This window comes from Parasteatoda tepidariorum, chromosome X2 (genome assembly GCF_043381705.1).
Source record: "Parasteatoda tepidariorum isolate YZ-2023 chromosome X2, CAS_Ptep_4.0, whole genome shotgun sequence".
Classification (NCBI taxonomy): Eukaryota; Metazoa; Arthropoda; class Arachnida; order Araneae; family Theridiidae; genus Parasteatoda; species Parasteatoda tepidariorum.
In genome coordinates this window covers 6,478,497-6,489,600 of record NC_092215.1, presented here as the reverse complement: position 1 = coordinate 6,489,600, position 11,104 = coordinate 6,478,497, and positions in this window count along the sequence as shown.

Here is an 11,104-nt window from a genome sequence, read left to right as displayed (position 1 = left end):
ATGCTCTCAATGCTCAATAGTTTCTTGTTAATAATACTTAATACATCTTTGTTAATACTTCATACTTCTGATTTATTCCTAAAAGTTTTGATAAAAGTGTTAATAATATGTACATTCATGTGTTTTCATCAATGTGCAATCAGAAAAGATGTTCAGACATGTATTTTTTAGGCTAATATGTCTGTCATAAGAGGGCATGTAAAAATTTAGAGATGAAAAAGGAAACATTTACATATTTACAATTAGAAGCTGCAGGCATCAACTATTTTATAAGACATTTCAGAACTCACCCTAGAAACTTAAATAGCTTTTAATAAAGAAAGGGAATTTAATCAATAACTTTCTTAAAAATATTCTATATAACACAAGGACTGGAACAGTAAAAGAATTTTTTATTCGAAAAATGTAATTATTGACTCCCTAATAAAAAAATAAGTATAGCGGTTTGAGAGAAACTGATGCACTATCAAATAATAAAAAATAATTGAATGTAAAATTATAGTTATACTAAGGAACTCTAAAGTTAAAATATTAAAAAAATTGGTCTTTTAATTATTTTACGTAATTAAATAGAATGCATACTTGAGAACTTTAGCAAAATTTACAAATTGGAACTCCTTTAAATGATAAAAACAACCCATTTTTTATTGAACGGCATATGGATGGGGAAAAAAAGTCTTTGCAAACTTTGACATTTTACTTAATAAATCTATTAATAATAAATTTAATTTATATTATCTTAACAATTACTCGATAACATTAAAAAATTTAATAAGCCTGTTAAAATTTATTTAAAAAAATATAACAGCTTGTTTTTTACTAATGTAATTTCTGTTGCTTTAATACTACCAACCAAAATTCTTGTAGAGTCAGTCTACATAAAGAACTCCTCTCACCACTAAGTCTAAGGGCAACTGCTGCTTTAGAAACAAGATACAGCACATTTCAAATATAGGAGATTAGCAATAGACCGAAAAAACGAGATTTCCTTTCTCTCACTGACCCTAGTGAAAACCTGCCTTAAATATTGAGCCAACATCCCTACTTGAAATAGTTAAACCTTAACCATAGCTACTGCCACAGTTGTCGACAAATGATGAGGGTTTTACATAGACAATTAATGACGGTTACTTTCTTAACACTGAAAACTATTCTATCAAAGGTTTTTATTCAAGAAACAGTCAATTCTTATCAAACAGTGTCTACAGTAAATTGTTTAAGATTTCTGATCAGCTAGCAGGAGTGATTGTGAGCCCAACTCAAAATTCCTGAAAGTTTCTTGAGTAAAATCATTAATGACGCATTTCAAAAAATTAATGTCGTGATAAATTTAAATCATTGATATTTTCAAAACATGAAATTCTAAATAAATTATATACATCATAATTTAAATGAATAATTATATATAAGTTTACTTTCATCTCTAATCGCATTTATTATTCTACCAGAAAAAATATTTACAAATGAAAGAGATGCCAAGCATAAATTCTAGTTCTAATATTTTTAAATAAAATATACTAGAATTTTTATACATAAATGTGATCCATGATTTCTTGAAACTTCCGGACCTTGGATTTCCGGATCGCTGTTGGCGAAAAATCCAGAATTTTTCTTGAGCACAATCATCTCTGAGCTAGCAAGGACAGTCCAAAATATTTTAGTGTCATAGATGCCAACTTGCTCCAGACAGCAAATAAATATTTTCGAATGGTAGTTTATTAATATGTGATTCTTGGTTTAAAAAATTAAATTTATTAGGTCTTTATCCACCACTATTTCTAAATAATTCGAAGGCTTATACAATTTGCCACTTTGTTACAGTTAAGTCATACTACACCATTTAAAACGTTAGCAAAATTAGTCAAATATTTGCAAATTTTAGTTTGAAGTAGTATACCGTTTTTTAAATTATTATGGCATGTCCGAAGTAGTTGGCATCTCTGTAGTGTGCTTTTCATTAATTGATTTAACTTTTATGGCAAAAAAAATTAAGGAGTACCTTAAATCACCCTTCGATTGCTTTAGGGCATTGGTTCTCAACGGGGGCGGTGGGAGTATGCTGAGGGGCGGTGAACTTGTTTTGGGCGGTAGGGGGGAGATGAGCTTGTTTTGTCATTCAAATTTAATTTTAAAACTTACAAATAAAATTATTGAATTAAGATTTATTTAATAAAGTTTATTTAATAAAGAATTAAGATTTATTTAATAAAGTTAATATTAATAATAAGATTTATTTAATTAGTTTTATTTATTTAATAAATAAAACTAATCTAAAATTAATATTAAAGAAAAAAAGATTAAATTAATATAATAAATAAGGAATATCCAATACAGCTATAAAACGTTGTACCAGCTATAAAACGAACTTAGAAGACACCTATTCTTCGATCCGAACCATCACAGCTCAGCGGATGAGTCAGTAGTTCTGCCTCTGACACATTCAAGCCATTTGGTGGAAATTGAAGTGCATGCGCTTTCAGTATGAATGTTTGACTGAACCCGTGTTTCTTAAGCTTCCTTGCTGTTTTTTTCCCAGTTTCGATTAGATCTCATAGTTTATTTGGCTAGGTACGTGCGCGAATTAGTTCTTCATCATAAATTATTTATTAATTTTGAGAAATAGTTGATTTTCTTTCATCGTTTGTATTTTGCTTACACTAACAATGTCGGTTGACAAAAAGAAGTGTCATCAATACAGTGCCACGTGCTTGAAGTTGGGATTTGTTCAATCACTGTTGAACTCTCAATTACCCATGCGTTTACTTTATAATAAAGTTTTATCTAATGAGGTAATGAAATCATACCGTTAGCAGCAGCATTTGCAAAAAACTTATCCTGACAAACAAAATATAGATTTGTCATTTTTCTCAAACACATCTTCGGTCTCAGGGTTACTAGCAACCTCATCACAAAAATGCGACGATGATTTGATAGCTTCTTATAATATATCAAAATTTATTGCTAAATATGGGAAAGCTCATTACATCGAAGTGGAGTTGATACTGCCGGTTGTCAAGGAAGTTTTAGAAACTGTTTTACACCAGCCAGCCGCATCCAATGTAATAAAAAAACGTCCCATAAGCAACGATTCAGTACGGTGATGAAATGATGAGATGGCCGAAGACGTTCAAATTTCTTTATGCAAATGTTTGATATCCAACGAATTTTCCCTTCAAGTTGATGAATCAACCTTGCCAGGTAATGTAGGCTTTACTGTAGGCATAGGTCCGGTTTGTAAAGGTAGGAAACATTATTCAAGATATGCTTTTTGCAAGAAGCTTGATTATATACATATCAAAGGTAAATCTATTTTTAATATTGTCGAAGATTATTTTAAAGAGAAACATTCCTCTTGCGAATATTATAACCATTGCCACTGATACGCTCCTGCTATGGTGGGTCGACATCATGGGTTTATCGCCCTTGTGGAAAGGGTGGTACCAGATATTTTAACTGTTCATTGCGTGATTGACAGACAGCATTTAGTAGGAAAATATCTCAGTGACCGTTTACATCAATCATTGCAATGTGCCATATCTGCCGTGAACAAAATTCACAGTAATGCTTTCTACGATTGATTATTCAGACGCTTGCTACTATACACCGAGATTCACTGGCTTTCCAAAAGCTTCTGTCTCAATAGGTATTGGAATCTTTTCGACTCTGTGCTTGAGTTCCTCGAAAACAGAAATGTAGCTCTGAGAGACTGATTGATAGAATTTATGAAAGACTTTGGCTGATTTATCTCTAAAATTTAATGACGGTTAATTTAAAATTTCAGGGTGACGAACTCAATTTGATCCCTACAAAATCAGTTATTTCTGCCTTTCTAAAAAAACTCATTTTGTGGAAGCAGAATTTTGGTTGGAAAGAGTTCAGCCCAGCCGAGCCGAGCAGGCGAAATTCTCTCTGATGACGCATAAGAATATTGTCAACACCTTGACTCTTTGCACATGGACTTTTCNCTAAAAAAAACTCATTTTGTGGAAGCAGAATTTTGGTTGGAAAGAGTTCAGCCGAGCCGAGCAGGCGAAATTCTCTCTGATGACGCATAAGAATATTGTCAACACCTTGACTCTTTGCACATGGACTTTTCTGACCCTTTTAAAGACGTTTTGTTCCCTAGAAGTCCCTCAATGGGTTTTGAACCCTTTTGTAAATATTGAAACAGCAGAGGTTCAGATTTATGAGGAATTGGTCGAACTTTTAACTAATGAAACTTTAAAATGGTGATCGTCTCACAGAATTTTTGCTAAAAGGTAACATCAGTCGTCTCTATCCTGGACTGTAGACAATCGTTAAATTTTTTTTAATTGTCTTCCCTGCCTCCTAATTTGTCGAACGTGGATTCAGTGCTGTTACGGATCTTGTCACAAAAAGGAGAAATCGACTCGAAATTGCGCAACGAGGGTATTTGTGTCTTCATTTCACTAAAAGTATTGAACCGAGCGTTAAGGAATTACTGTCTGAACCATTAAGTACAATCATCCCACCAACATAGTTACTTGAATGCTTCGCTGATACTACTTTTTAGTGTAAACAAATTTTTTGGGTGTTTTTTTAATTATCTAATGAAGAATAAATTATTATTTTTAAGTATAGGTTTCTTTGTTGTATTTTTTTTCATTAAACGTTATTTTGATCATAACAAATACACTGCGATTACCTGCCGTGAGAAAATTGTCAAGTTAATTTATTCTTTTTTAAAAAACCAAACAAATTTAAAGCGTAAAAAAATTGCTTAAAAATTTTGTCTCTTATAATTCAGCACACGTCCCTCCGTCCCCATGCTCTAAATAACAAAGGGGGGCGTTGAAATGCTTTTGCTCCTTAAGGGGGCGGCAACGTTAAAAAGGTTGAGAACCTATGCTTTAGGGGAACAAACCTCTTATTCAGTTTTTGTTTGATTCTGATACAACTGTTTAATACATTTCCAGACTGAGTGTTATGCATGAACATATGAGGCTATTATAACTGTTGAATGAACATTTTATTCATCTACCTAAAATTTCATTTAAATCAGTCTAGTGGCTCTGGAAATCTAAAAAAATTCCTCAGTTTGAACACAAGTTAAATAAGGAATTTTAGGTATTTTAATTTATATGCACTAATTACAGATCTTCCAAACTTATATATTTTTAAAAAAACTGTAGTACAGGATTTTCATGCAAATTTGACTAAAACATGGTCTATATTTAACAGTTCAATCAAATCTATCACTGTCTCATATGACAAAACAGCACTTATGAAAAAGGCTATATCTTGATTTCTATACTGTTTTTTGAGCCATTTAAGAAGAGCTGGTTCTATCTTGGGAAAGACAGTAGGATCCTCATAATTTGTAGTAAAAAATTTGAGAGAAATTTACAATAATATGTTGTAAAAATATCAGTCCTATAATGAACTGATCATAAAGACACGGTTCACAGTAACACACCGAAGTTAAGCATCACTGGCAGCAGTCAGTGAGTGTGTGGGTGATCACTTTGACTAGCCTGCAAATAAACCAAGGGTGTGCAGCATCACTCCTGGATAAATTGTTCTACCGTAAGGTGCTACACTTCGCATGCAAGTTATCAAAGCAGGGGAGTAATATCAGCAGAGGATCAAAATTATGATGGTATGTTTTGAGATCATCCTTAGGAAGTTTCCCAGACTGTCCCCAATAGCTCATTCTGCAGACATAGTACAACGTAAAGGTACTACAACTACTTTTTTCTTCCTTTATCATGATAGAAACTTTGAAATCTCTTTTTTGGAGAGATGGCTAAAGCACTGAGCATTTTAAATTTTGTATACTTTGCCAAGAGGTGCTAAAATTGCTTGCTAATAAATCTTCCTGATCGATTACAATGTAAATTAAATCTTGTAGCAAATCATAATCTTGCATCATTCATAAAAAAGTTATACTATTCTGATGCAAAATAGTCATTAAAAACCATCTTATTATACTTAAAACAAGCTAAAACTTATAAAAGATGTTTAAGTCATCATACCCTCCAACTGCTACGGAATTTCCGTAGTTTCAGAAATCTTCTTTTCAGACGGTAGCAAAACTAATGTCTTAATATTTAAAAAAAATTTATTTTAGCGTAACTTGTTCACTATTACTTATAAAAGTGCAGGCCGTATGGCTAGATTCTTAAGTTCTGATAAAAGTTTTATGAGAGATCCATTTGCTTTAAAAATTTCTACTTTGGTTCGCTACCACTAGAAAGAATTATTTTCAAAATCCTCATAAGTTGGAGGGTATGAGTCATATATGTATCTTAAATGGAATCTACCAAGAGTTACTGTTAAAAAAAAATAACCATTGCAAAAAATTCATGTGATAGGGAAGAAATTTTCCTTTCCAAAGTTTCTGGTTTTTGTTCAAAAATTCTTCAGATAGTGTAGCTAATAAATGTATATAAATCAAAGGAAAATATTTAAAATCACATAAATTTTTGTGAGATACAAAAAATTAGTAGTTTGTAGCGATTCCAAACAAACAGCTACTTTTTACGTTAGTTTAGTAAAGAAACAGGGTTCTAACACAGCTAATTTTTCTAATTTGATTAGTAAAAATCTTCGTGGGTCTGTCAATGGACCCAATTTAAAATGCCGCTGTGTCTGTGATATATTAGTGGTGTGATGTGTTTATATCAGAGATGCCAACTTGCTCCGGAGAGCAAATATGTATTTTAAAGTGGTAGTTTAGCCATTTTGATTCCTGATTTAAAAAACTAAATTTAGTAGATTTTCATCCACCACTATTTCTAAATAATTCGTAGGCTTACACAATTAACCACATTAGTGTAATTGAGTCATGCTATACCTTTTAAAGAGCAAGTAAAAATATTCAAATGTTAGCAAAATTTACTTTGCAGTTATTTACCGTTTTATTGATTATTTTGGCGTGTCCGGAGCAGTTGGCATCTCTGTTATATTAGTCACATATAACTAATATTTAAGCTAGTCATTAAAATAATAGATAGCTCATCATTTTGGCTGTGGGGAAAGACCATTAGACAATACCAACTTTCATCTATCAAAAGGTACCTTAAGATTGACTCAAGTTAGCATGTCTTATATACTAGTGAATTGATGTTTAATAATTGTAGTGGTAGTTACACCACAATACTTCCCCACCAGAATTTTATCAGGGATAGAATTCGATGAACGGATACCACTAGTTGCTGTATTTGTGAAAGACAGGGAGAGCTGGATTAAGGTCAACAGGCTTTTGTGCTTTAGCCATAAGAGCTGTATTAAATTCATGGCTGTGTGTGTGATCTTTCCTGTGTTGCTATTAGCAGTCGAGTGTGTGTGTGGGGAGAGGATTATTGACAATGTAAACCTTCATCTATGAATAGGTACCCCACCATAGAATCGAGTTAACGTGTCTTATGTACTAGTAAAAAGGAATTATATTTTTGTAGTGGTAGATATCCTACAGTACTCCCCCACCAGAATTATATCCATGATAGAATTCGATGAACTGATACCACTAGTTGATTCATTGCTGTTTTGCGAGAAGCCGAGAGAGCTGTATTAAGATCACCGTACTTTTGAGTGTGGGGAAAGCTGATTGTGAGAGCTGTGTTAAGTTCACGGTCGTGGTCGCTTGTGTTGCCTATAGCAATCGAGTGCATACGTTGTGTGTGATCGAAACTGAGTAGCAAAAGAGCAAGGAGGTGGATAATGTTGCAGTCACAAGTAGCAAGTCAACTGTTCAATGTGGGCCATCTATCGAAGTAGGCGTGTTCACATCACGTCCGAAGGTCACCAATGTGGGGAGAGCATTATCGACAATATAAACCATCATCTATGAAAAGGTACCCCACCATAGAATCGAATTAACATGTTTTATATACTAGTGAAGTGGAATTATATTTTTGTAGTGATAGATACACTACATGGTCGCACTTTCATATGCAAATTTACACTCATAAAACATTAATGTTATATCGAAAGAAGGGAATATATTTTTTGATGTACTTAATTTCGTAAAGGAAATAAATGATCATTAAACACTTATTGAAATTGCAAGTATTTGATAATTTTCTATTTGTTAAATTAAATATTTGCTGTCATGAAAAGCGTTTAAAGTTGAAGGTTAAATGAACAAATTTCGGAAAAAAATGTTTTAGAATAACAAACTGGCTTATGTAAACATGAATAAATATTTCCAAACAATTCCTGTTTAATATAAGTCACTTTTTTATTCAAAACTAGGATAGGTGTAAATTGTTTCTCCAGCTAAGTTTGGTTCCCTTAAGTAGTTTGTAGTCACTACATATCGAAAGTGGTTTGGTCTAGTTAACTACATTTGTAACAAAGTAGTTGCAGTAAACTACCAAATAATGTAGTTTTTCTGACCACTGGTTCTCATATCATAAAGGCATGTCACATGTCATTACAGCAAGGTTTTTTTTTTTAAACCTATTTTCTTACTATAAATTTTTGAAAAGTAATAACCTAATTTAAGACACACATTTCTATCATATATTTTTTTTCTTAAAAATCTGACAATTTAAGTATTTTGAATAATGAAATAAATGAATAAATACAAAATTCTTTTAATAAATAAAATATGCACATAATAATAAACTACATAGCTGATTTTTTTTATTTGTTACTCAACAGGTTTTCACTGATTATTTTTTTCTTAACCTTAACTTTGGCATTGTTCTTATAAAGTTTGAGACAAGTTTTAAATTTAACAGCATAATACATAAATTCCACACTAAAATATAAATAATGCATTTCTAAGATCTTACATCAGATTGAATATATTTTAAAATTTATGTCTATTTTTTTTTCCTCACAAAACATTCACAAGTCTATAAGTAATAAGTAGCAAATGTTAAAAATTTCATTTCTAACTGATTGATACTTATTTTTATCCATTTTAGGGAATATTCATGGATAATTTATGTTCAGGTCTATATTGGTTCATTTTTGTTTTATTTCCATTTGAATATATATATATGATCGGAATTTATCGCCTTAAAACAATAAAGAAATTAATTGAAGCATCAAGTCTGAAAGGTGTTTCATTAAGAGTTACTTCTTTTTTAATTCACTTCAAAGACTTCATTAAATATGAATTCTGTTCTAAAACTTTATTTACAAAATTTTGATAAGTGATCTTTTAAGAACAGATTTTCTTTTTTTAAGGTTAAAAATTTACCTTTATAATTATTACAATAAGAAAAATTATATTTACAAGTACCAGCAACTACAAATTAATGAAATGACAAAATTTCAAGAGCTAGGGAATTTAAGTACTTGGGTTCTGTTGTCACTGAAAATAATGATATTATGCCAGAGATTAAGCAAAGACTAAATGTTAGAAATCGCAGTTTTTTTTTTTGCACTTAAGAGATTGCTAAACATCAAAAGTAATAATGAGGAAAATATAGCTTCAGGTTTATAAAACTATAATCAGAATAACCTTTATCTATGGATCAGAGACATGGACTCCAACCCCAAAACAAGAAAAAATGCTGATTACCTGGGAAAGAAAAATTCTTAGAACTATTTTTGGACCTGTCAAAGAGGGTGATCTATAGAGAAGGCGATAGAATTTTGAAATTGCAAGACTATTTAACGAAAAAGATATAATCAATTATGTAAAAGCAAAGAGAATTCAATGGCTAGGACACCTTGAGAGTATGGAGGAAAACAGAGGCACTAAGAAGATATTCAAGGGGCAATGCCTAGGCCAAAGGAAAAGAGGAAAGCCAGCCAAGAGATGGTTAGACGAGATGGAAAAAGACCTTAAGATTCTAAAGGTCTGAAACTGGAAACAAAGAGTTAGAGGCAGGCAACTTTGGAGAAACATCGTTAGTGAGGCCTTGGTCCAACATGAACTGTAATGCCAGGGAGTTAGTTAGCGATGGTAAAAAAGAATCTTATTGACAGTTATTCTGTACATATGGCAGTCTCCAATGCTAAAAATCATATATTTGCTTACTTTAAAACTTATTACCTTATAATTGATGTGACAAACATAAGTTACCTTTTCTCAGCTTTAAGCAAGGCATCACTGATATTGATGCTTGTTTCTGCCCTATGAAAATTCAATATACTTATATGTATTTGTTAAATATGGGCTAACATAATCCAAAAACTTAAATCTCAAAAATTTTGGGAAAGAAAATTGAAAGCAACTTTAATCAGCTTACACTAATATTTAAAAATTGTATTGACTAGTTAACATCTTTTAAATTAACAAATACGTAATTAATTAATCAGATCTCAAAGTGAAACATGTAGCACTTTTTCAGAACCTTTTCTTGATTGCCGCCTTTAGTACAACCAAGATTTTGACCTAAATCTAAATTGAGGATAAAGCAAAATGATCTGTCTTAAGATATTCAGGGACTTGTAGCAGTTTAATTTATGCAACAATAAATTATAGTTATACAGCCAGCTTAAATTTCCTTAATATTGGTCCTAATTTATTTTCTTACCAAAAAATTTGTCACAAAAAAAATCTGAGCAGCTGATAAAAGAGTGAAATTTCCAAGAAAGATTCATTAGTGATAAATTAATTTTACATCAGTTTTAGAACAGAACCAAAATTAAAATGTATTAAATGTTCAGTTAAAAGCATCATTATCAAATTATAAGTTTAAAAGTTTTTAAGGAGCTGATGAAAGAGTTATGAGGAAAATAACAGAAATATACAGTCTGATTTTAATAAATATTTTTTACAGAAGTTTTGTTATAAGTAAAATTATTCAAGATAATACATATATTTATTATTATGAACCTTACACTTAAAAACTTCTAGTGCAAAATTGTAAGCTAATGGGCAAGTTCCATGACACAGACAATAGAGCACACTCCTAATTGCTTCAACTTTTAACATCAAAACAATAATTTAACGGTATTCTTTTAAATGTTTACAAAAAAATACACAATTTTCAAAATGCAAAAGGGAGACGAAATAAGAAATTTATATAAGTTTATTTTATAAAGAATCAATAATGTGGATAAAACGAAAGCAAAAAAAAGGGATCTTTGCTTAATCCTCAAATAATGAAGAGAACATACTGATTTTGTAATAGAAAAGATTAAAAAACTATTATGTGTTATAACTATTTGTTAAAAA